The sequence below is a fragment of the Dendrobates tinctorius genome, unplaced genomic scaffold (assembly GCF_039654945.1).
Source record: "Dendrobates tinctorius isolate UK_male_01 unplaced genomic scaffold, ASM3965494v1 ptg000357l, whole genome shotgun sequence".
Classification (NCBI taxonomy): Eukaryota; Metazoa; Chordata; class Amphibia; order Anura; family Dendrobatidae; genus Dendrobates; species Dendrobates tinctorius.
The window spans coordinates 1,873,829-1,901,475 of record NW_027362023.1 but is presented as its reverse complement, the minus strand read 5'-3'; the positions used below and the strand labels follow the sequence as shown (position 1 = coordinate 1,901,475).

The 27,647-nt window shown below is 49.8% G+C and overlaps 1 protein-coding gene across 1 annotated transcript in view; it reads left to right on the top strand.

Moving 5' to 3' along the window:
- Positions 1-2,634: 2,634 nt before the first annotated feature.
- Positions 2,635-27,647, top strand: part of CAMKV (CaM kinase like vesicle associated) — a 113,451-nt gene continuing 88,438 nt past the window's right edge. Inside the window, exon 1 of the mRNA XM_073562575.1 lies at positions 2,635-2,766. The gene's annotated coding sequence lies outside the window, so the exon portion shown is untranslated. The remainder of the gene's footprint in view (positions 2,767-27,647) is intronic.

Below are 27,647 nucleotides of genomic sequence, written 5' to 3'. Positions count from 1 at the left end.
CACTCATAGTTGTGGTCTACCAATGATGTCAATTACAGGCCGCTCTCAACTTTATAAGTGGGAGAATTTGCACAGTTGGTGGCTGACTACATACTTTTTTCCCCACTGTAAATTAATTACACAAATACATATGGTGAATACATTTTGCAGTATAAATTAACTGGGCACAAGTTTGTTTAAATTTCTCACCTGTCTCTTGCCCTGTCCACCTCCCATGTCTCCTGCTCTGCTCACCTGCCATGTGTCCTGTCCACCTGCCATGTCTCCTGTCCTGTCTCCTGTCCACCTGCCATGTCTCCTGTCCACCTCCCATGTCTCCTGCTCTGCTCACCTGCCATGTGTCCTGTCTACCTGCCATGTCTCCTGTCCACCTGCCATTTCTCCTGTCCACCTGCCATGTCTCCTGTCCACCTGCCAATTCTCCTGTCCTGTCTTCTGTCCACCTGCCATGTCTCCTGTCCACCTGCCATGTCTCCTGTCCATCTGCCATGTCTCCTGTCCACCTGCCATTTCTCCTGTCCACCTGCCATTTCTCCTGTCCTGTCTCCTGTCCACCTGCCATGTCTCCTGTCCATCTTCCATGTCTCCTGCTCTGCTTACCTGCCATGTGTCCTGTCCACCTGCCATGTCTCCTGTCCATCTGCCATGTCTCCTGTCCACCTGCCATTTCTCCTGTCCACCTGCCATTTCTCCTGTCCACCTGCCATGTCTCCTGTCCACCTGCCAATTCTCCTGTCCACCTGCCATGTCTCCTGTCCACCTGCCATGTCTCCTGTCCACCTGCCATTTCTCCTGTCCACCTGCCATTTCTCCTGTCCTGTCTCCTGTCCACCTGCCATGTCTCCTGCTCTGCTTACCTGCCTTGTGTCCTGTCCACCTGCCATGTCTCCTGTCCATCTGCCATGTCTCCTGTCCACCTGCCATTTCTCCTGTCCACCTGCCATTTCTCCTGTCCTGTCTCCTGTCCACCTGCCTTGTCTCCTGTTCACCTGCCATTTCTCCTGTCCACCTGCCATTTCTCCTGTCCTGTCTCCTGTCCACCTGCCTTGTCTCCTGTTCACCTGCCATTTCTCCTGTCCACCTGCCACTTCTCCTGTCCTGTCTCCTGTCCACCTGCCATGTCTCCTGTCCACCTGCCATGTCTCCTGTCCACCTGCCATGTCTCCTGTCCATCTGCCATGTCTCCTGTCCACCGGCCATTTCTCCTGTCCACCTGCCATTTCTCCTGTCCTGTCTCCTGTCCACCTGCCATGTCTCCTGTCCATCTGTCATGTCTCCTGCTCTTCTTACCTGCCATGTGTCCTGTCCACCTGCCATGTCTCCTGTCCATCTGCCATGTCTCCTGTCCACCTGCCATTTCTCCTGTCCACCTGCCATTTCTCCTGTCCTGTCTCCTGTCCACCTGCCTTGTCTCCTGTTCACCTGCCATTTCTCCTGTCCACCTGCCACTTCTCCTGTCCTGTCTCCTGTCCACCTGCCATGTCTCCTGTCCACCTGCCATGTCTCCTGTCCACCTGCCATGTCTCCTGTCCATCTGCCATGTCTCCTGTCCACCTGCCAATTCTCCTGTCCTGTCTCCTGTCCACCTGCCATTTCTCCTGTCCACCTGCCATTTCTCCTGTCCTGTCTCCTGTCCACCTGCCATGTCTCCTGCCCTCTCCACCTGCCATGTCTCCTGCCCTCAACACCTGCCATGTTAAACTGCTCTGGCACTTGGATAAGACCTGCACAAATGGCTTCACATGGTCTAAATATATATAGGGACGTTTATGCTTAGATCTAGCACTAATTTAACTTGTTACAACCAATTAAATAGCTTAAGACATCAAGAGGCAATAAAATGTAGACAAACAAATGTGCTGCCCAACATGGAGCAAGTGAGAACCTGAGAGGATCAGGGGACAACTCAGTAAGATGACTGAAATATGTACCATTAATACAGGCATCACTCACCATCCTCATCATCACAATCATCCTCATCACTCTCATCCTCATCACCCTCATCACTATCCCCATCATCCTCATCACTCTCATCCTCATCACTATCCCCATCATCCTCATCACTCTCATCCTCATCACCCTCATCACTATCCCCATCATCCTCATCACTATCCCCATCATCCTCATCACTATCCCCATCATCCTCATCACTATCCCCATCATCCTCATCACTATCCCCATCATCCTCATCACTATCCCCATCACCCTCATCACTATCCCCATCATCCTCATCACTCTCATCCTCATCACTATCCCCATCATCCTCATCACTCTCATCCTCATCACCCTCATCACTATCCCCATCATCCTCATCACTATCCCCATCATCCTCATCACTCTCATCCTCATCACCCTCATCACTATCCCCATCATCCTCATCACTATCCCCATCATCCTCATCACTATCCCCATCATCCTCATCACTATCCCCATCATCCTCATCACTATCCCCATCATCCTCATCACTATCCCCATCACCCTCATCACTATCCCCATCATCCTCATCACTCTCATCCTCATCACTATCCCCATCATCCTCATCACTCTCATCCTCATCACCACTATTTTTTTCGCTCAGGAGAACAAGCTGGGAGGGGCCTAAAGTTTACCTGTGATGTCATCAGAGCCCCTCCCTCCCCTTGTGTATGGGCGGGGCCTCGTGTCACTTGGAAGCTGTAAGTTTCAGGAGCGGCTGTGAGTGCAGAACACATGGAGGGGCAGTGAGGAGCGAAGCAGCCGTTTTCCAGCAGCGCCCACCACCCCGAGGTGAGAGGCGGGCGGGAGGAAAGTCAGAAGGACGGCGGCGGCTGCTGACACCCCTGCTCCCCGGCTCCGCTCCCTGCACCCTGCTCCCCGGCTCCGCTCCCTGCACCCTGCTCCCCGGCTCCGCTCCCTGCACCCTGCTCCCCGGGCTCTGCACCCTGCACCCTGCTCCCCGGGCTCTGCACCCTGCACCCTGCTCCCCGGCTCCGCTCCCTGCACCCTGCTCCCCGGCTCCGCTCCCTGCACCCTGCTCCCCGGGCTCTGCACCCTGCTCCCCGGCTCCGCTCCCTGCACCCTGCTCCCCGGCTCCGCACCCTGCACCCTGCTCCCCGGGCTCTGCACCCTGCTCCCCGGCTCCGCTCCCTGCACCCTGCTCCCCGGCTCCGCTCCCTGCACCCTGCTCCCCGGGCTCTGCACCCTGCTCCCCGGCTCCGCTCCCTGCATCCTGCTCCCCAGGCTCCGATCCCTGCACCCTTCACACCGAGCTCCGTTCCCTGTACCCTGCTCACCGAGCTCCGCTCTCTGCTCCCCGGGCTCCAATCCCTGCACCCTTCACACCGAGCTCTGCATCCTGCTCCCCGAGCTCTGCACCCTGCTCCCCGGCTCCGCTCCCTGCACCCTGCTCCCCGGGCTCTGCACCCTGCTCCCCGGGCTCTGCACCCTGCACCCTGCTCCCCGGGCTCTGCACCCTGCACCCTGCTCCCCGGGCTCTGCACCCTGCACCCTGCTCCCCAGGCTCTGCACCCTGCACCCTGCTCCCCGCTCCCTGCACCCTGCTCCCCGGCTCCGCTCCCTGCACCCTGCTCCCCGGGCTCTGCACCCTGCTCCCCGGCTCCGCTCCCTGCACCCTGCTCCCCGGCTCCGCTCCCTGCACCCTGCTCCCCGGGCTCTGCACCCTGCACCCTGCTCCCCGGGCTCTGCACCCTGCACCCTGCTCCCCGGCTCCGCTCCCTGCACCCTGCTCCCCGGGCTCTGCACCCTGCTCCCCGGCTCCGCTCCCTGCACCCTGCTCCCCGGCTCCGCTCCCTGCACCCTGCTCCCCGGGCTCTGCACCCTGCTCCCCGGCTCCGCTCCCTGCATCCTGCTCCCCGGCTCCGCTCCCTGCATCCTGCTCCCCAGGCTCCGATCCCTGCACCCTTCACACCGAGCTCCGTTCCCTGTACCCTGCTCACCGAGCTCCGCTCTCTGCTCCCCGGGCTCCAATCCCTGCACCCTTCACACCGAGCTCTGCATCCTGCTCCCCGAGCTCTGCACCCTGCTCCCCGGCTCCGCTCCCTGCACCCTGCTCCCCGGGCTCTGCACCCTGCTCCCCGGGCTCTGCACCCTGCACCCTGCTCCCCGGGCTCTGCACCCTGCACCCTGCTCCCCGGGCTCTGCACCCTGCACCCTGCTCCCCGGGCTCTGCACCCTGCACCCTGCTCCCCGCTCCCTGCACCCTGCTCCCCGGCTCCGCTCCCTGCACCCTGCTCCCCGGGCTCTGCACCCTGCTCCCCGGCTCCGCTCCCTGCACCCTGCTCCCCGGCTCCGCTCCCTGCACCCTGCTCCCCGGGCTCTGCACCCTGCACCCTGCTCCCCGGGCTCTGCACCCTGCACCCTGCTCCCCGGCTCCGCTCCCTGCACCCTGCTCCCCGGGCTCTGCACCCTGCTCCCCGGCTCCGCTCCCTGCACCCTGCTCCCCGGGCTCTGCACCCTGCTCCGCTCCCTGCACCCTGCTCCCCGGCTCCACTCCCTGCACCCTGCTCCCCGGCTCCGCTCCCTGCACCCTGCTCCCCGGGCTCTGCACCCTGCTCCGCTCCCTGCACCCTGCTCCCCGGCTCCGCTCCCTGCACCCTGCTCCCCGGCTCCGCTCCCTGCACCCTGCTCCCCGGGCTCTGCACCCTGCTCCCCGGCTCCGCTCCCTGCACCCTGCTCCCCGGGCTCTGCATCCTGCTCCCCGGCTCCGCTCCCTGCATCCTGCTCCCCGGCTCCGCTCCCTGCATCCTGCTCCCCAGGCTCCGATCCCTGCACCCTTCACACCGAGCTCCGTTCCCTGTACCCTGCTCACCGAGCTCCGCTCTCTGCTCCCCGGGCTCCAATCCCTGCACCCTTCACACCGAGCTCTGCATCCTGCTCCCCGAGCTCTGCATCCTGCTCCCCGAGCTCTGCATCCTGCTCCCCGAGCTCTGCATCCTGCTCCCCGAGCTCTGCATCCTGCTCCCCGGGCTTCCGCGCCCTGCTCCCTACTCCCCAGGCTTCCGCGCTCCGCTCCCTGCTCCTCGGGCTCCGCTCCCTACTCCCCAGGCTTTTGTGCCCTGCTCCCTACTCCCCAGGCTTTTGTGCCCTGCTCCCTACTCCCCAGGCTTTTGTGCCCTGCTCCCTACTCCCCAGGCTTTTGTGCCCTGCTCCCTACTCCCCAGGCTTTTGTGCCCTGCTCCCTACTCCCCGGGCTTTCGTGCCCTGCTCCCTACTCCCCGGGCTTTCGTGCCCTGCTCCCTACTCCCCGGGCTTCCGCGCTCCGCTCCCTGCTCCTCGGGCTCAGCGCCCTGCTTTCCGGGCTTCCGCGACCTGCTCTCCGGGCTTCCGTGCTCCGCTCCCTGCTCCCCGGGCTCCACTCCCTACTCTCTAGGCTTTTGCGCCCTGCTCTCCGGGCTTCCGCGCCCTGCTCTCCGGGCTTCCGCGCCCTGCTCTCCGGGCTTCCGCGCCCTGCTCTCCGGGCTTCCGCGCCCTGCTCTCCGGGCTTCTGCGCCCTGCTGTCCGGGCTTCCGCGCTCCGCTCCCTGCTCCTCGGGCTCCACTCCCTGCATCCTACTCCCCGGGCTTCCACTCCTTGCATCCTACTCCCCGGGCTTCCACTCCCTGCATCCTACTCCCCGGGCTTCCACTCCCTGCATCCTACTCCCCGGGCTTCCGCTCCCTGCATCCTACTCCCCGGGCTTCCGCTCCCTGCATCCTACTCCCCGGGCTTCCGCTCCCTGCATCCTACTCCCCGGGCTTCCGCTCCCTGCATCCTACTCCCCGGGCTTCCGCTCCCTGCATCCTACTCCCCGGGCTTCCGCTCCCTGCTCTCCGGGCTTCCGCTCCCTGCTCCCTCAGGCTCGGCTCCCTGCTCTCTTCTCCCCAGGCTCAGCGTCCTGCTCCCTTGGCTTGGCTCTCTGGGCTGCACCCTGTCAGCTGCTCCTGTTAACCCCTTAGTGGGAGCAGTGATCTGGCAGCATCACGTGTGTTTGGCTACTGGGCACTGAAGAGTTAATCTCTTGGGTGGATTCCTCCTCCCGAGATGTTATTTGTTCCTATTTTGGCAGATATTTCTGTCACCTCCTGCGGAGACCTTGGTGTCTGTACAGGAATCCGTCCTCAGCTCAGTGGCTCCATCTGTCTGAGCCCTCAACCACTCCTTGTAGATTGGGGACCTCAAGGTCTGAGACTTCTCATCGCATGGCCCCTGGTCCAGGCCTTGGAGTAATGAGGTCCCCTGGCCTTGGTGTGTGGGGCGTGGGAGGCACTCCCATCCTGGTTACCCTGGTGTATGGGAGACCCCCTTGTCCTGGCCTTGGTGTATAATATAATGGAACCCCCTGTTCCTGGCCTCGTTGTATGGTATATGGGAGGCACCCCCGGTCCTGGCCTCAGGGTGTGGTGTTTGTGACTGATGCCGACTCGTTCTGAGCAGCAGCACAGCTACACGTGGTGGAGGATGCGGGCAGGAGTCAGAATGCTGTAGACCTGGGACATCTGCAGAGGACACTAATGTGTACGGACAGCTCGGTGGTCTGTCCACTGTTGGGAGTGACTGGAGTCACCCCATGGCTGGGTCTAGAGCTGCACCCTCACAGGACGTCCTCTGGGGGTGGACCACTTCTCAGCTGCCATGCGGAGGGATCCCATCACCTTGATTGTACTGTACAAGAAACCACTGAAGTTACAGCATGTGCGCAGCCCCTCGCAGCATGGTCAGCACATGGGGGTCTTCTTCCACCAGGATGTGTCAGACAGGAATCCCCTTGGTGCTGTCAAGGATGCACATTGTGTTCTCGGATTGCTCTGTGTGATGTGACGCGGATGCGTTCATGGAATATTCTCTGTTATTACTGCGCTGTTAACCTGCACTACAAGTCCCATCCTGACCCTGCGAGCGCCAGATGAATGTGCAGCCACTGCGGGCTGTAAAGAGCATGAAATACCTGGATCACAAAGTCATAGCACGTATGGAATATCTATAGGGAACAGATGTGAGACAGCACCACAATAACAACTGCCGATAATGCAGTCCTATGTAACGACAGCGCTGCGATAACAAGTGATGATAACGTAGTGATGTCCCTGCAGTCCTATGTAACACCACAGATAACACAGTATTAGCTCCGTGAGTACAGATAATGTAGTAGATGTCACCTGCAGTCCTATGTAACACCATATATAAGTGATAACTTTGAGAACAGATAATGTAGATGTCACCTGCAGTCCTATGTAACACCACATATAACACAGTGATAACTCTGTGAATACAGATAATGTAGTAGATGTCACCTGCAGTCCCATGTAATAACACGTAACAGCTCGGGAACTGCAGCAGGTGATATCTATGACGGAAGTTCTCGGCTGTGTGCATTGCGGGTTCTCTTCAGGGATGTTGTCCGCGGTTCGGACCCTGCATTATGGAGGATATTTAATATTTGCTTCCTATAGAGATTACTGAGGGCAGGAAATTCACAGACGGGATTTATGTAAAATGTGATTATGTAACGGAGGATTTTACAGCCGGTAATCTGACCAAACACTGAATGTAGAGAGAGCTGTGATGTCGGGGGACCGGGGGCTTTGCTGTGTAAGTGTCTGTGTGTGTATATATAGATGTATAACATGCACATATATACAGTGTGTGATAGATGCTGCAGTCATGGAAGGGTTAATAGTTTATCAATGAATAAAATGACTGAAGAGAAATGTAAATCATCGGTATCTGGTGGCGGCCCGTCTCCTCGGTCATCGTTATCTGGTGGCGGCCCGTCTCCTCGGTCATCGTTATCTGGTGGCGGCCCGTCTCCTCGGTCATCGTTATCTGGTGGCGGCCCGTCTCCTCGGTCATCGTTATCTGGTGGCGGCCCGTCTCCTCGGTCATCGTTATCTGGTGGCGGCCCGTCTCCTCGGTCATCGTTATCTGGTGGCGGCCCGTCTCCTCGGTCATCGTTATCTGGTGGCGGCCCGTCTCCTCGGTCATCGTTATCTGGTGGCGGCCCGTCTCCTCGGTCATCGGTATCTGGTGGCGGCCCGTCTCATCGGTATCTGGTGGCGGCCCGTATCCTCGGTCATCGTTATCTGGTGGCGGCCCGTATCCTCGGTCATCGGTATCTGGTGGCGGCCCGAATCATCGTTATCTGGTGGCGGCCCGTCTCCTCGGTCATCGTTATCTGGTGGCGGCCCGTCTCCTCGGTCATCGTTATCTGGTGGCGGCCCGTCTCCCCGGTCATCGTTATCTGGTGGCGGCCCGTCTCCCCGGTCATCGTTATCTGGTGGCGGCCCGTCTCCCCGGTCATCGTTATCTGGTGGCGGCCCGTCTCCCCGGTCATCGTTATCTGGTGGCGGCCCGTCTCCCCGGTCATCGTTATCTGGTGGCGGCCCGTCTCCCCGGTCATCGTTATCTGGTGGCGGCCCGTCTCCCCGGTCATCGTTATCTGGTGGCGGCCCGTCTCCCCGGTCATCGGTATCTGGTGGCGGCCCGTCTCCTCGGTCATCGGTATCTGGTGGCGGCCCGTCTCCTCGGTCATCGGTATCTGGTGGCGGCCCGTCTCCTCGGTCATCGGTATCTGGTGGCGGCCCGTCTCCTCGGTCATCGGTATCTGGTGGCGGCCCGTCTCCTCGGTCATCGGTATCTGGTGGCGGCCCGTCTCATCGGTATCTGGTGGCGGCCCGTATCCTCGGTCATCGGTATCTGGTGGCGGCCCGTCATCCATTGAAAAACAAACGGAAATAATTTTAAGGGAAAATAACAACGCACTAATGTGGTTGCATAAGTGTACACACTGTTATGAATGGGTCACCGAGGAGAAAAAGCAAAACAAGCTAAGTCACAGAAAACCAGAGTGGTTGGTAGCTATGCAGATTGCAGATCCGTGATCTTACCACACAACTAGCAGTAGCCGTGGAGCGTGCCTACGATGTTCCTAGATGCCTCGTCACGGCCGGAGGACTAAATAAGCCTAAAGCAAGAAAAGGGAAAACTAACTGCCCCAGAGCAGACCCCAAAGGAATAGACAGCCCCTACACATGTATTGACGGTGAAACAAGATACAAACACAGGCAGGAAAATAGGCTGAGCAAACGATGGGGCTCAGACTAAATAGACAGAAAAGGAAAGGGAAGACACTATCTGCAACCTGCAAAAAATCCTACAAAAATAATGTCCAACACTTCTGATAAAAATTAACCCTGAAGTCACTAGACTTCTCCCGCTATATCAGCACTCTGAAATATTCTGAGACAGAGCAAAAAGAGACCGAACTAGTAAGGGACAAAAAGCCAATTGGCAAAATACTGATAAATAAGAGTGGAAATTCAGCTCAGCCCCCAGCCGGGGCTGGCAGGCCACACAAAAAACTGAATAGACCAACAAAATCAAGTGTGAACATTAGCAGAAAAACTTAGCTTTAGATGACTGGAACAGAGCTGAAAACCAAGAGCTGACAAGCCAGAAGGAATCACCAGCAACTGAATAGGGCGTCGGCTGTCTTAAATCCAATCGTCATCCTCATTCTCAGGTGGCAGATCTCCACAGATCAAACCAGCCGCACCACCACCCGTCACCACCAGAGGGAGTCCAGAAGGAATTCACAACTGGTGAACCAGAGAATGAACTCACAACAGTACCCCCCCCCTTGAGGAGGGGTCACAGAACCCTCATCCACGCCACCAGGCCGATCAGGATGGGCCTGGTGAAAAGCACAAACCAATCTATTGGCATGAATATCGGAGGCAGAGACCCAAGAATTATCCTCCTGACCATAACCCTTCCATTTGACCAAATACTGGAGTCTCCGTCTAACCAAACGAGAATCCAATATTTTCTCTACCTCATATTCCACATTGCCTTCGACCAACACAGGGTCAGAGGTGCTGCCATAGGAACCACTGGCTCAACAAACCTCTTCAACAGAGATTTGTGAAATACGTTATGGATCTTGAACGTAACTGGAAGAGCCAATCGAAACGAAACAGGATTAAGAATTTCCAAAATCTTATAAGGACCAATAAATCTTGGCTTAAATTTAGGAGATGCAACCTTCATAGGAATATTCTTAGACGACAACCAAACCATATCACCCACTTTAAACCGGGGACCAATGGTCCTATGCCGGTTGGAAAATCGCTGGGCCTATTCCTGAGAGAGTGACAACTTATCCACCACTTGGTCCCATATCTGCTGCATTCTCTTAACCACAGTGTCCACACCTGGGCAGGACGAAGATTCCACTTGCCCTGAAGAGAATTGTGGATGAAACCCAAAATTACAGAAAAAGGGTGACATCAAAGTGGCAGAACTAGCTCTATTGTTCAGTGCGAATTCGGCCAAGGGCAAAAATGAGACCCAGTCATCCTGATCAGCAGATATAAAACATCTCAAATAAGACACCAAGGTCTGGTTTGTTCTCTCAGTCTGTCCATTGGTCTGGGGATGAAACATGGAGGAGAAGGATAACTGAATTCCCAGACTGGAACAAAAGGCTTTCCAGAAACAAAACTGGACTCCTCTGTCGGACACAATGTTCTCAGGAATCCCACGTAACCGAACCACCTGTTGTAAAAACAAGGGCACCAACTCAGCAGAAGATGGCAGCTTTGGGAGTGGTACAAGATGGACCATCTTCGAAAATCTATCACAAATCACCCAGATAACAGTCATTCTCTGAGAGACAGGAAGATCAGAAATAAAATCCATTGAGATATGGGTCCATGGCCTCTTGGGCATCAGCAACCCACTAGAACGAAAAAAGGGTTTAGACCGAGAACAAGTCCCACAGGACTGTACAAAATTCCTGACGTCACGAGATAAGGCAGGCCACCAAAAGGACCGACTCGCCAAATCTCTGGTACCAAAAATACCTGGATGACCAGCCAATGCGGAGCAATGAATTTCAGACATCACTCTCTATCTCCCCTGGTCAGGAACATACAATTTTCCCATAGGGCAACGCTCAGGTTTATCCTGAAATTCCTCCAGGGCGCGTCTCAAATCGGGTGAAATGGCAGAAAGAACTACCCCCTCACCTAGGATGGTAGTAGGCTCGGTCACACTAAGAGAATCAGCAAAGAAACTCCTAGAAAGGGCGTCTGCCTTAACATTCTTAGTGCCCGGAAGAAAAGAGACCACAAAATTAAAACGCGTGAAAAACAAGGCGCATCTAGCCTGTCTAGGATTCAAGCGTTTGGCCGACTCCAGATAAATCAAATTCTTGTGATTGGTGAGGACCACAACTTGATGTCTAGTTCCCTCCAACCAATGTCTCCACTCCTCAAATGCCCACTTCATGGCCAACAATTCCCGATTCCCCACGTTATAGTTGGATTCAGATGGGGAGAACTTTCGAGAAAAGAAGGCACAGGGATTCATCTTAGAAGTCACAGGGTCTTTTTGGGACCAAACAGCTCCTGCACCAATCTCAGAAGCATCTACCTCCACCTGAAATGGAAGTGAGACATCAGGTTGCCGTAAAACTGGAGCTGAAGTAAATCTCTGCTTAAGCTCCTGAAATGCTGAGATAGCCTCAGGAGACCAATTCAGCACATCAGCACCCTTCTTGGTCAGATCAGTCAGTGGTTTGACAATACCAGAAAAATTACCTATAAATTTACGATAGAAATTAGTAAAACCCAAAAACTTCTGGAGGGCCTTCAAAGAAGTAGGCTGAATCCAATCATAAATGGCCTGTACCTTGGCCGGGTCCATTTCAATAGTCGATGGAGACAAGATAAATTTCAAAAATGAAATTAAATCCTCTGTACACCAAAGAGGCATTTCGATCCCTTAACAAACAGGGAATTCTCTCTCAAAATCCGGAACACAGTCCGGACATGTTCCACATGAGAGTCCCAATCACTAGAAAAGATCAAAATATCATCCAGATAGATGATCAAAAACTTATCCACAAAGTCTCGGAAAATATCATTCATAAAGGACTGGAAGACAGAAGGGGCATTAGTGAGCCCAAAAGGCATCACCAGGTACTCAAAATGTCCCTCCGGAGTATTAAACGCCGTCTTCCATTCATCCCTGTGCTTGATGCGAATAAGATTATACGCCCCCCTGAGGTCAAGCTTAGTAAACCAGCAGGCACTCTTAACTCTGGAGAATAAATCAGACATTAGAGGTAACGGGTACTGATATTTAACCATCATCTTGTTAAGGGAACGATAATCAATACACGGTCTTAATGAACCATCTTTCTTGGCCACAAAAAAAAACCCAGCACCTAAAGGTGACGAGGATGGTCTAATATGACCCTTCTCCAACGACTCCTTAATATAGGATCGCATAGCATCATGTTCGGGTACTGATAAGTTGAAAAGCCGACCCTTGGGGAATTTACACCCAGGCATCAACTCAATTGCACAGTCATAACTCCTATGAGGAGGCAAAGACGCAGACTTACTCTCACTAAATACATCAGAGAAATCAGCCAGATAATCAGGAATATCATGAGACTGAGGAGAGGTGGAGAAAACAGGAGCATCACTAAGGGCACACCGACAACCCCAACTCACCACAGACCCAGATTTCCAATCCAAAACTGGGTTATGAGTTTGCAACCAAGGAAAACCCAGAACAATAGTATCATGCAAATTATGCAGCACCAAAAATTTACAATTTTCTTGGTGGTCTGGGGCAACTCGCATTATCACCTGGGTCCAAAACTGAGGTTTATTCTCCGCCAAAGGAGTAGCATCAATACCCCTCAAAGGAATAGGCGTCATGGAAAAACCACAACATTTAGCAAAGTCCAAATCCATCAGATTCAGAGCTGCTCCTGAAGCCACAAAAGCCTTAGTGGAAAACGTGGATAAGGAGCAGATTAGAGTAATTGCCAAAAGGAACTTAGGTTGTATACTGCCCACAGCAAATGTGTGTGCAAAACGTTTCTCTCGTTTAGGGCAGACAGAAATAATATGAGAGGCGTCTCCACAGAAAAAAAAACAGCTCATTACGCCTTCTGAACTCCTGACGTTGCGCCCTAGACAAAACCCCATCACATTGCATAGGTTCAGACATTTGTTCAAAAGGTGGCAGCGCCTCCCGTGTAGTTTTACGTTCAAGTAAACGTCGATCAACTTGAATGGCTAATGACATAGAATCATCCAGACCAGAGGGTACAGGAAATCCCACCATAACATCTTTTACGGTCTCTGACAAACCCTTCCGAAAGAGAGCTGCCAAGGCACCATCATTCCATGTAGTAAGGACCGCCCACTTTCGGAATTTTTGACAGTATAACTCTGCAGAATCCTGACCCTGGTTCAATGCCAATAGGGCTCTCTCAGCTTGATCAATAGCATTAGGTTCATCATACAACAACCCCAAGGCTTGAAAAAATGCATCCTCATTAGTCAGAATAGGATCTTCAGGTGTCAGAGAAAACGCCCTATCCTGGGGATCGCCGCGCAGCAAGGAGATGACAATTTTAACCTGCTGCACAGATCTCCCCGATGAGTTAGGCTTCAAGGCAAGAAATAACTTACAATTATTCTTAAAATTCAAAAATTTAGACCGATCCCCAAAAAACACATCAGGAGTAGGAATCTTTGGTTCAGCAGCATTTGAATGAGCGAGATAGGCAGAAATTCCCTGCACTTCAGCAGTGAGCTGCTCCACACGATCAGACCATTGCCTAATCTCCATTTAAAAAAAAAAAAATCCTCCTACGGCCCCAGAGAAAAAGAGGAAAAAATACATCTATAAAAAAAAATTCTGACACTTTTTTTTTTTTTTTACAATTCTTTCCTGCTTTTGAGTACCCTAGAATCTGCGGTATTGCTGGTGATTCTGTTATGAATGGGTCGCCGAGGAGAAAAAAAGCAAAACAAGCTAAGCCACAGAAAACCAGAGAGGTTGGTAACTGCAGATCCCTGATCTTACCACACAACTAGCAGCAGCCGTGGAGCGTACCTACGATGTTCCTAGACGTCACGGCCGGAGGACTAAATAAGCCTAAAGCAAGAAAATGGAAAACTAACTTCCCCAGAGCAGACCCCAAAGGAATAGATAGCCCCCAACATGTATTGACGGTGAAACAAGATGAAGGCACAAACACAGGCAGGAAAATAGGCTGAGCAAACGATGGGGCCCAAACTAACTAGACAGGAAAGGGAAGACACTATTTGCAACCTGCAAAAAACCCTACAAAAATAATGTCCAACACTTCTGATAGCAAAATTAACCCTGAAGTCACTAGACTTCTCCCACTATATCAGCACTCTGAAATATTCTGAGAAAAGAGACTGAACTAGTAAGGGACAAAAAGCCAATTGGCAAAATACTGATAAATAAGAGTGAAAATTCAGCTCAGCCCCCAGCCGGGGCTGGCAGACCACACAAAAAACTAAATAGACCAACAAAATCAAGTGTGAACATTAGCAGAAAAACTTAGCTTTAGATGACTGGAACAGAGCTGAAAACCAAGAGCTGACAAGCCAGAAGGAATCACCAGCAACTCAATAGGGCGTCAGCTGTCTTAAATCCAATCTGAGAATCCTGAGATCCAATCGTCATCCTCATTCTCAGGTGGCAGATCTTCACCGATCAAACCAGCCGCACCACCTCCCGTCACCACCAGAGGGAGTCCAGAAGGGGAACTCACAACTGGTGAACCAGAGAATGAACTCACAACAACACACCCTCTTATTGGAGCTGTGGTTGTGTTCAGAATCAGCCAGTCACATTTCCCTCATGTTGCATAATAGTCAGGGCTCGGCTGCCATCATTTCTAGCGATTCTGTTGAGGGGTAAGATGGAGCCTTTTCTACCAAAACCTCCATCACGTCGGCCAGAAGCAGGAAAATGTGATTTGTCGGAGACTGAGAGAGAGCTGCGGCCATAAATCCAATAGGTGTAAAGCCGAAACTGCTCCATCCCCACTGTGAGGCGTGGTGGGGGCAGCATTGTGTTCTGATGCTGCTTTTCAGCAGTTGGAACAGGGGCTTTAGCCAAGAGGGAGGGGATTATGGACAGAACAAACATCAGACACATCAGAACCTTCTGGCTGCTGCTAAAAAGCCGAAGATGTAGAGGAATTTCACCTTTCAGCCTTTCACGTGGACCTGTCCTGTGTGACACGACCCGCAGGCCGGTAACTAAAGCAGCAAGACACGGGGGAAGGGGAGACAGTTACAATGGTGGGCCCTGCGATCGGGGACGTGGAGACCTCCTGCACTCCCCTGAGTCAGTGTCCCTCACACTCCTAACGTTCCCTGTACAGGCTCCTCACCTGTCGCCGAGCCGGAACCTGTCACCCTAGCACACCCTACACCTACCCCTTGCTAGGGAGCTGGGTGGTGCAGGCACTGGCCCCACCTCTGTACTAATACACACCAGGGAAAAATACAAACAGGGATAACACCACTTAGCTTTGCTCTGTTGCTCTTGCTCCCAGCAACAGAGTCCAGCACCAGAATGCAGCTTTCCTCCTGAATAGCTGCTACTTCTCCAAGCTTTGTCAGAGCTGCAAGGAACTCCTCTCTGTAGTTCCTTCCTTCACCAGTCTTGGTTGGAAATGAGCAATATTACCAACCAAGACAAAGCTTGGAGAAGTAGCAGCTATTCAGGAGGAAAGCTGCATTCTGGTGCTGGACTCTGTTGCTGGGAGCAAGAGCAATAGAGCAAAGCTAAGTGGTGTTACAGCAGAAAAAGAGGAAAAAATATTCAGCCTACCGTACATCAGTGTCCATATAGTCGATAAGCGGTCTGATGCCAGGAGATGTCCAGTGCGGTTCAACTGGCGCTATAAATCCAATTCCAAAGAAAGAGGGGGTCTCCAGCACCAAAATTAGTGAAAAAAGATAAAACTCACATTTATTAGGAAGGTTTTAAAATCATATTAATAAGCCACCATGACAGGCAAGGCTACCTTATGCGTTTTATCTGTCTGAAACGCGTAAGGTAGCCTTGCCTGTCATGGCGGCTTATTAATATGATTTTAAAACCTTCCTAATAAATGTGAGTTTTATCTTTTTTCACTAATTTTGGTGCTGGAGACCCCCTCTTTTTTTTTCTTTGCAAGTGGTGTTATCCCTGTTTGTATTTTTCCCTGGTGTGTATTAGTACAGCGGTGGACCCAGTGCCTGCACCACCCAGCTCCCTAGCAAGGGATAGGTGTAGGGTGTGCTAGGGTGTCAGGTTCCGGCTCGGCGACAGGTGAGGAGCCTGAATAGGGAACGTTAGGAGTGTGAGGGACACTGACTCAGGGGAGTGCAGGAGGTCTCCACTTCCCCATTCCCTATCACAGGGCCCACCGTTGTAACTGTTTCCCCTTCCCCCGTGTCTTGTTGTTTTAGTTACCGGCCTGCGGGTCGTGTCACACAGGACAGTTACACGTGCCGTGTCTTGTTGTTTTAGTTACCGACCTGCGGGTCGTGTCACACAGGACGGGTCCACGTGACACCGCCATGATGACCCTGAGCGATCTTCAAATCACCAAAATAATGGCTTCACCAGAAGATGGAAGTTCTGCAGCGGCTGAGACCAGACCTGAACCCAAGGGGCAATCTGTGGTGACCTGAAGAGGGCGCTTTACACAGGAGATGACCCCACAATCTGTGGTGTCCTGAAGAGGAGCGGAGACTGTAGGACAGGAGACTACAATCTATTACTCCCCGTTATCAGCCATTACTGGGGAGGAGACTGTAGGACAGGAGACTACAATCTATTACTCCCCGTTATCAGCCATTACTGGGGGAGGAGACTGTAGGACAGGAGACTACAATCTATTACTCCCCGTTATCAGCCATTACTGGGGAGGAGACTGTAGGACAGGAGACTACAATCTATTACTCCCTGTTATCAGCCATTACTGGGGAGGAGACTGTAGGACAGGAGACTACAATCTATTACTCCCTGTTATCAGCCATTACTGGGGAGGAGACTGTAGGACAGGAGACTACAATCTATTACTCCCCGTTATCAGCCATTACTGGGGAGGAGACTGTAGGACAGGAGACTACAATCTATTACTCCCCGTTATCAGCCATTACTGGGGGAGGAGACTGTAGGACAGGAGACTACAATCTATTACTCCCCGTTATCAGCCATTACTGGGGAGGAGACTGTAGGACAGGAGACTACAATCTATTACTCCCCGTTATCAGCCATTACTGGGGGAGGAGACTGTAGGACAGGAGACTACAATCTACAACCCCTGGCAAAAATTCTGGAATCACCGGCCTTGGAGGATGTTCATTCAGTTGTTTAATTTTGTAGAAAAAAAGCAGATCACAGACACGGCACAAAACTAAAGTAAATTCAAATGGCAACTTTCTGGCTTTAAGAAACACTAAAAGAAATCAAGAACAAAAAACGTGGTAGTCAGTAATGGTTACTTTTTTAAACCAAGCATAGGGAAGAAATGATGGAATCACTCAAGCCTGTTGTGAAGGACTACCCCTGGGACGGACAGTCTGCAGGATGTCTGTGATCTCTGTTCTCTTCCTCCTATCTATATTCATGGCTGAATTTTTGTTACTGTATCTAGACAAAGACTGACTGGCACTTCCAAGCTAGTGTGAACAGGTGGGTCATTCCATGGTAACTTACAAAGCCGATGGTAACTTGCATTACAATACCATTACTTCATATGAGAAGTAAACTTATTGTAACGTAAGTTACCATGGAATGACCCAGGTGCATACTAAGAGCAGCCATCTCCATATACAGTAAACAAAAATGTTGCACTCTGTAATGCTGAAGCTTCCCAGCAGTTCAGAGACCGCCTTGTTGTTGGTTGCATGAATTGGCCAAATTATGTGCTAAGTGTCTCAGTTTTTTCCAATTATCATGAAGCAGTATTGCTATCCATATTTCATATTGACATGCTTTAGCACTACAGAGTGCAACTTTTTTTGTTACACTGTATCTAGACAGTCCTTTGGTCCCAGCAGCCAGGATTGTTTACTCTGTAGTGTATAGCTGCGGGGGCTATAGGTGAGACATGACTAGTCCGGAGCGGGCCCCTGGCCGGCTTCTTACGACTCTGCTCCAGTTGATTGACAGGTACCTCCCATGTATGGACATAGGGAGACTTTTATGACTCAGGCAGCATGAATTTACTTACAGGTCCCTTTAGGTTCAGAGGACAGTGTCTGAAAAAGAATTGCTAGTAACAAACCCTCAGCTGTCTTGATTGCTCAGTAAGAGCAGGCGATGCTGGGAGTATTCTGCTGTCCGTGGTGCTGCACATGCCGAGACTTGCAGGATTCTCTGAGAATTGTAGTTCCTGTGGTTGGGCAGCGTCTCATTGTCCTTGGTCTGTAGCTAGATTCCTCTGGTTTCTTGTCAATGCATTTTTGGACACTGTTCTTTTGGGGGTATGTTCATAGACCCCCTGCTCCCCAGCAAGAGTGACACACCGTTTGGGACATTACACAAATGATACGGTGTGGGCGGTCTATGGGGGCTCAGTGGGGCCACATTCATGCTGGAGAGGACTGTTTCCTGCGGTATCGGCCCCTGGGGCTGACCACGAGTCTGGTCACCTGCTGACCACTCTGGGTCATCTCCTCCAAACATAACATTAAAGAGCACAGAGGTCGCCGGACCCCGGCTGCCCCCCACCCTGAGCTGCAGGAATACATCAGATCCTACATTGAGCTCCATCCGCCATCGGAACCAGTATTCCCAGTCCTGGAAGCTTTCATATCCTGGTATAAAAAAAGGGTTAATGCCCCCTCCTCCGCTCCATGGACAAGGTGCAGCTGCTGCGCTGAGGATCCGCTGTACACCAGCATATTCTCGGATATGAATGTAAAACCTACAGGGAAATCTGTCAGATCCGCTCCATATTGCCTGCATTACATCCGCCGAGCTGCACCACAATCTGGACACTGAGTAATGGCCTCCGCGTATCGGAGCGACGAGTCTGGGAAGACGGCGCAGTGTGTCCCCGAGAGCGGGGGGCTACAGCTGTGGGGAGGGTCTGCTGTAAATTTAGGTGATAATGACATGTTGTGTGTTGTGCGTGGTTGAGTTTCTGTAATCACACGGCAGAAGCCATAAAGTTCTGCAGAGAATGGGATGATGATGGCGGACGCTGACTCCGCACAAACTAAACCCCAATTACCCATCATTAGAAAAAAGAACGAAAATATCTGTGAGGTCTCAGCCCCGAACCCTCGTTTCTGATATATCCTACATGTCTACAGATGACACCTCCAGATACCACAAATGCAGGGATCAATAGAGAGGGGAGGAGCAATGCGCTGTGAAATAGGGCATGAGATTGTACCTTGGATTAAATTTCATCTACACACACACATGAACTTCCTACAAATCTCCAGATCCCCTGCCATACAGTTATGCAAAATATTAAAACTGACTGCAGCCACCACTAGGGGGAGCTCCCTGTATACAGAGATACATGATAAGATCCTGTCTGCAGCCAACACTAGGGGGAGCTCCCTGTTTACAGAGAAGGAGAAACGTTACCCCTTAGACCTGGAGAAAAAAGGGCACAGAATTTCAGGAAAAGAACATCTCGCCAACCATTAAGCATGGTGGTGGATCAGTCAGGCTTTGGGGTTATGTTGCAGCCAATGGCACGGGGAACATTTCACGGGTAGAGGGAAGAATGGATTCAATGAAATTTCCACAAATTCTTGATGCAAACATAACACTCTGTAAAAAAAAAAAAGATGAAGATGGCTTCTACAAATGGATAAAGATCCTAAACACACGTCACAATCCACAATAGACGACCTGAAAAGGCGCAAGATGAAGGTTTTCCAATGGCCCTTACAGTCCCCTGATCTGAACATCATTGAAAATCTGTGGCTAGATCTCAAAATGGCAGAGGATGGAAGACGATCCAGGAATCTCACAGAACCGGAGGAATTCTAAAAGTAAGAATAGAGGAAAATTCCTCAATCAAGAATAGGAAGACTCTTGTCTCGCAACAAAAAGCGTTTACAAGCTGTGATACTTACAAAAGGGGGCGCTACTAGGTACTAACCATTGGAAACATATATAGGTGGACGCTCATAGAATTGAAGAAAAGACTCTTTATTTAATACTTAAAACATTGTGGTCCAAAAAGATATATATGGTAGTGAACCAAAATATATGTGGCATCACGTGATGGCAGGCAGACATATACTAATAGAAGCAACAAACAAATTTCATACTTATAGTTATAACCAGGGCTGTGGAGTCGGTAAGCCAAAACCTGCGACTCCAACTCCTCAATTTCCCTGACTCCGACTCCCACATATATTGCTTATATTTATTTATTGTAGTACAATGTGAACATCAGACATTTAATCATTTTTATGATACAATAATCAAGACATTTAGATAGAACATAATATATATTTATTGGAATGCAACTCTAGAACACAAAACTGTAATAAAATGTAAATATGTAATACACTATGTACGGTAATATCGATTACATATATACTTTGTGTGTGTGTGTGTGTGTATATATATATATATATATATATATATATATATATATATATATATTCACTATGACATCTCAGCTAAGACAAAGCCTAGATCCTCAGGCTACATTCACCCCATGGGCGTAGCCAGGATCAAACCTGGGGGGGGACAGAACCTCATACTGTTCCACAGAGCCTCATACTGCACACCTCAGCTGCTGCAGAACCTCATACTGCACACCCCTACACTTGAAAATAAAGCCTGCACCATAAGATGTGGTGATGAATGCAGTCTATTTATTCCAACTATCTGTTGATGTGTTACTGAAGACGAGCAATGCCTGTCCTGGGCGTCCTTTTGGGCAGCTATGAGGTGTCCCTGACTGGTGCTAAAAAAAAAAAGGAGTGTTAGTCTGTGTGCTACCCGGCTTTCATTCTTTTTGGTACAGATAAGATATGAATAGACAGATATGGATAAATGGATATATAGATAGAGCAGATTTCTAATCTGCTTTTGCTATTGAAAACATTATCTATGAGCTCAAAATCCTTTCAGGTGATGCAGGTTTTTGTAAAAAGCTGATCGGCTTTTGCAGCTGAAAAACGTATCCTCAAAAAACGCAGGAAAAACGCTGTGTGTGAATGTAGCCTTAGATCAGGAATAGAACGGCCATTTATAGGACATTTCATAACTTTCCCAAATTCCTACGAAAAATATTCAGCACATTCTGCATTGAATTACTGCACCCAATTTATTATATATTCGGAGTCGGACCATTTTATACCGACTCCACCAAAATGAGCTCCGACTCCACAGCCCTGGTTATAACACTAAAACTGAACATGAATAGTTGTAGGTAAACGTCCCTAACTCGTATTAAAGTGCACAGTGCTTATAGAGAACATGGGTCTTATTCAGTAGTGCTACAGAGATAAAGATACATGTGGTATGCTGCAAAGAGAGTAACTGAGTGTTTACGTGAACCATGCGATGGTGCCACAGCCCCTACGTGCGTTTCAGTAAGGTGCCTTCATTAGGGTGAGTCTCAGTTACTCTCTTTGCAGCATACCACACGTATCCACCCATCATAATCATTTCACCTTGCTTAACTGTTCACAATAGCAGTAATTTTGACCAGGGGTGCCCAAACGTTTACATGCCGCTGTACATAAGATCCTGTCTGCAGCCACCACTAGGGGGATGAATGTTTCTGCAGCTGACTCTGCCAAGATACAGGGTGAGATGTGTGCTTTGGGGTAATTGTGTTACTGCTGTTTTCTGCCGTTGATAATTGCCATTATTCACATTTCCAGAAATCCTGGATCTGATGTTTTTGACTCGTAAACCCTCCTGGATACTTGAGTCTCCATGATCCTTCATTGCCTACGGAGCCGATCATTAAAGGGGTTTTCCACTATTAGGACAACCCCTTCTTGATCTACAGGTTTGGCCCCAATAAAATAATAAAGCCTATACTCCCCTCCCATGCTGGTGCGGTTCCTGCGCGATCAGCAGCAGCCCTGACTTCCTCTTCATGTTCAATCTGTATCAAGGTGGAGTGTTATGATATGGGTCCCCGAGGAGGAGAGCAGGCCCAGGCTAAAGGTACTGTCACACTTAGCGATGTACCAGCGATCCCGACCAGCGATATGACGCGGTCAGGATCGCTGGTGCATCGCTAAGTGGTCGCTAGTGAGCTGCCACACAGGCAGATCTCACCAGCGACATCGCTGGGGACGGGGGTCGCTACTTACCTGTCACACTAGGCGATCCTGACGTCCTCCCGCCCGGCTCCACGCTCGTCTCTCCACAGGAAGCGCCGCAGGAAGCTGACGACGAGAAACAGTCCAGGACGTTCTCGCGCGATCAGCGATAACCAGCGGGGAGCGGGTCGTAGGTAAGTATCAGACACAGCGATATCGCTAGCAATATCGCTATAACGTCACAAGTTATAGCGATATTGCTAGCGATATCACTTACTGTGACAGTACCTTAAGCCACAGAAAACCAGAGAGGTTGGGAACTAAGCAGATTGCAGACCCCTGATCCTGTCCACACAACTAGCAGTTGCCGTGGAGTGTGCCTACGATGATCCTAGATGCCTCGGCACAGCCGGAGAGCTAACTAAGCCTAAAGCAAGAAAGGGGAAATCTAAACTGCCTCGGAGCAGACCCCAAAGGAATAGACAGCCCCCAAACATACAGTCATATGTAAAAGTTTGGGCACCCCTATTAATGTTAACCTTTTTTCTTTATAACAATTTTGGTTTTTGCAGCAGGTATTTCAGTTTCATATATCTAATAACTGATGGACTCAGCTATATTTCTGGATTCAAATGAGGTTTATTGTACTAACAGAAAATGTGCAACCTGCATTTAAACAAAATTTGACCGGTGCAAAAGTATGGGCACCCTTATCATTTTCTTGATTTGAACACTCCTAACTACTTTTTACTGACTTCCTGAAGCACTAAGTTGGTTTTGTAACCTCATTGAGCTTTGAACTTCAAAGCCAGGTGTATCAAATCATGAGAAAAGGTATTTAAAGTGGCCACTTGCAAGTAGTTCTCCTATTTGATTCTCCTATGAAGAGTGGCATCATGGGCTCCTCAAAACAACTCTCAAATGATCTGAAAACCAAGATTATTCAACATAGCTTTTCAGGGGAAGGATACAAACAGTTGTCTCAGAGATTTAACCTGTCAGTTTCCACTGTGAGGAACATAGTAAGGAAATGGAAGAACACAGGTACAGTTCTTGTGAAGCCCAGAAGTGGCAGGCCAAGAAAAATATCAGAAAGGCAGAGAAGAAGAATGGTGAGAACAGTCAAGGACAATCCACAGACCACCTCCAAAGACCTGCAGCATCATCTTGCTGCAGATGGTGTCACTGTGCATCGGTCAACAATACAGCGCACTTTGCACAAGGAGAAGCTGTATGGGAGAGTGATGCGAAAGAAGCCGTTTCTGCAAGCACGCCACAAACAGAGTCGCCTGAGGTCTGCAAAAGCACATTTGGACAAGCCAGTTACATTTTGGAAGAAGGTCCTGTGAACTGATGAAACAAAGATTGAGTTGTTTGGTCATACAAAAAGGCGTTATGCATGCGCTGTATTGTTGACCGATGCACAGTGACACCATCTGCAGCAAGATGATGCTGCAGGTCTTTGGAGGTGGTCTGTGGATTGTCCTTGACTGTTCTCACCATTCTTCTTCTCTGCCTTTCTGATATTTTTCTTGGCCTGCCACTTCTGGGCTTAACAAGAACTGTACTTGTGTTCTTCCATTTCCTTACTATGTTCCTCACAGTGGAAACTGACTGGTTAAATCTCTGAGACAACTTTTTGTATCCTTCCCCTGAAAAGCTATGTTGAATAATCTTTGTTTTCAGATCATTTGAGAGTTGTTTTGAGGAGCCCATGATGCCACTCTTCATAGGAGAATCAAATAGGAGAACTTCTTGCAAGTGGCCACTTTAAATACCTTTTCTCATGATTTGATACACCTGGCTATGAAGTTCAAAGCTCAATGAGGTTACAAAACCAATTTAGTGCTTCAGGAAGTCAGTAAAAAGTAGTTAGGAGTGTTCAAATCAAGAAAATGATAAGGGTGCCCATACTTTTGCACCGGTCAAATTTTGTTTAAATGCAGATTGCACATTTTCTGTTAGTACAAAAAACCTCATTTGAATCCAGAAATATAACTGAGTCCATCAGTTATTAGACATATGAAACTGAAATACCTGTTGCAAAAAACAAAATTGTTATAAAGAAAAAAGGTTAACATTAATAGGGGTGCCCAAACTTTTACATATGACTGTATATTGTCGGTGAGACAAGAGGAAAACACAAACGCAGGCAGGAAAATACACTGAGCAAACTATGGGGCCCACACTGACTAGACAGGAAAGGAAAGACACTGTCTGCAATCACGCAAAAAACCCTGCAAAAAGTCCAACACGTCTGATGCACAAAAACACTGAAGTCGCACGACTTCGCCCCCACTATATCAGCACTCTGTTATATTCTGAAAGCAGAGCAAAAAGAGACCAATATAACAGGGGAAAAAACAAACTGGCACAAGCAGTAACATATGGGCGGTGATTCAGCACAGCCCCAGCCAGAGCAGCCTGACCTGCACAAAGCAGAGATGGACAAAACCAGATCAAATGCAAACAGAATAGCAAATGAACCACTTAGCTGAACCATGCAGGGACAGAGCACGAGACATCAGACCTCAGGAGGCACAAGAGGAAAATCACCAGCAGGGATAGAGGGAGTCAGTTTTCTTAAATCCCAATCAGAAACCCCAGATCTCCAATCGTCATCCTCATTATCAGGTGGCAAGCCTCTGTCAATCAGATCAGCTCCACTACTTCCAGTAACCACCAGAGGGAGCCCAGAAAGAGAACTCGCAACACCTCTGTCAATCTGACCAGCTCCACTACCTTCAGTAATAACCAGAGGGAGGGCAGAAAGAGAATTCACAACAGTGGAGACAGTGATGCCAGCTCTGGGGTCATGTGTCATAAGCACACTGGAGCCCCGGGACAAGTAGTGCCGACACCACGGGAACGGCACCAACAAGGGAGGGGAGTATAGGCTTTATTTTATTTGGGCCAAGCCTATAGATGAAGGGATGTCCTAGTAAAACCCCTTTAATAAAGTGATCAATTACATGTAACGTAATAGTGGACGCACGTTCAACCTACTTATACCCTTGTTTAATAGGGTCATCTGTGACAGTGGGGGGGGATTAAGTTCATAAATCGTGTCCCTTAAACAATTTACTCCAAATCTCCAAGATTATGCCACATAGGTAGATGGTGACCAGTGGCGGCCCCCCCGGGAATGATTCGATGACTGTACGCAGTAGGACTTTAGCTGTAATGATGAGCCTGTGATCAGAGATCATAGAATCGTAGAGTTGGAAGGGACCTCCTGGGCCATCTGGTCCAACCCCCTGCTCAAAGCAGGATTCGCTAAATCATCCCAGTCAGATGTCTGTCCAGCCTCCGTTTGAAGACTTCCATTGAAGGAGAACTCACCACTTCTCGTGGCAGCCTGTTTCACTCATTGATCACTCTGTCAAAAAGTTTTTTCTAATATCTAATCTGTGTCTCCTCCCATTCAGTTTCATCCCATTGCTTCTAGTCTTTCCTTGTGCAAATGAGAATAAAGTTGATCCTTCTACAATGTGACAGCCCTTTAGATATTTGTAGACAGCTATTAAGTCTCCTCTCAGTCTTCTCTTTTGCAAACTAAACATTCCCAAATCCTGCAACCTTTCCTCATAAGACAGGGTTTGCAGACCGGTCACCATTCTGGTCGCTCTTTTCTGAACTTGCTCCAGTTTGTTGATGTCTTTTTTAAAATGTGGTGCCCAAAACTGGACACAATATTCCAGATGAGGTCTGACCAAAGAGGAGTAGAGGGAAATAATGACTTCACGTGATCTAGACTGTATGCTTCTGTTAATACATCCTAGAATTGCATTTGCCTTTTTTGCTGCTGCATCACACTTGTTGACTCATATTCAGTCTGTGATCTATTAGTATACCCAAGTCTGCACCCAACATTACAATATCTGGGGGGTTAATATTGGGGCTGCAGGGGGTTACATGAAGTGTTGGGGTGCACTTCTGAAGTGTGATAAATCTCAGACGCAAAGATAGAAATGGCCATCTCCACTGGTATCGTTTTGGGGAGTATATGGCGGGCGCTCTCCAGGCCCCTGGTGTGAGTTTCCCCTATAGATGGTGCTCTGCTGTGGTGAGGCCACTGTATTTTGAGGGTGCATAGGTCAGAATCTCGGGTACGAGAGCTGTGGACATGTCTGACAGATGAGATCGGGTAACGGGCACCGAGTTTTCGGGGAATTACAAAGCTGCCGATCGCCCACTGTGCCAACAGCCGGGAAGATCAAGGGACTATACCAAAATCTCATTCAGTCAATTACACAAGCAAAGAACAGGATTGTGAATTACAGGGTTAGGCTACGGCCACACTGTCAGTATTTATTCAGTATTTTTTTTTCTCAGCATTTGTAAGCCAAAACCCGGTGAGGAAAAATCAGAGGACAAGGTATAATAGAAACAAGTGCACCAATTCTGCATGTCTGACCCACTCCGGGTTTTGACTCACAAATACTGATGTGAAATACTGACTAAATACTGATAGTGTGGCCGTAGCCTAATGAGGAAAATGGAGGCCGCCCAATTATACCGCAGCGATATAAGCAGCAACTTATAATAGTACATCCCCTGTAGACTGTGAGCCCTCGCGGGCAGGGCCCCCTCTCCTTCTGCACTTGTGTGTGTGCCTTGTTTTGCTCATGTTTCTTATACTTGTCCTATATTTCCCCCTTTTTCAAATGTAAAGCGCCATGGAATAAATCGCGCTATAAAAATGTATAATAATATAGGAACAGGGAGAGAATAAGGGGGTGTAATGACCTCTATGACAGGATAACAAGGGCTGTTATAACATGATAGGAGAGAATGGGAAGACTTTACAGTTTTGATACATTTAGTCACTTATGATTCAATTCCCCCCCCACCCAAAAAAAAAAAAAAATGTTTAGCTCCATAGTATTTATTTGTATTAATACAAAGTATCAGCCCAGGATGCAAAAATGGCTCCTGTTGTGCTGTATCATGTACATAGCATATCCTGGCCATCTCGTCCCTCCTATCCGAGACACCTCATCCCTTCAACCCCGGCTGTCTCGTCCCTCCTATCCTAGCACCCCGGCGGCCTCTCGACCCTCCTGCCCCGGCACCCTGGTGGCCACTTGACCCTCCTGTCCCGGCGGCCTCTCGTCGCTCCGGCACCCATCGGCCTCTCGTCCCTCAGCCTGAGTATTACACGTGTCATCTTGATGCATTAATAGCATTTGCGGATTCTCCGGCTGGGATCGGTTGCTATGGTAACGCCCAGCTTTAACATCACTATAAAGTTAAATACAATCCTTCCTCCGCATGTACCTGAGGACGCCATTTTTCTCTGTGTGACTCATTAGCTAATGTCAGCACCCCCGCACTGAACACGCAAACACGTGACTGTGTATGTATACAGGGCCTTATGCGCCCCATGATGGGTACAGGGCAGTATGTGTACACCCTGTACTAAGTATGTGTGTATATACAGCTCTGGCAAAAATTAAGAGACCATTGCAAAATGTTCAGTTTCTCTGATTTTTCTCTTTTTATATTTTTGAATAAAATGTAAATTGCTCTTTTATTCTATAAACTTCTGACGACATGTCATTTCCA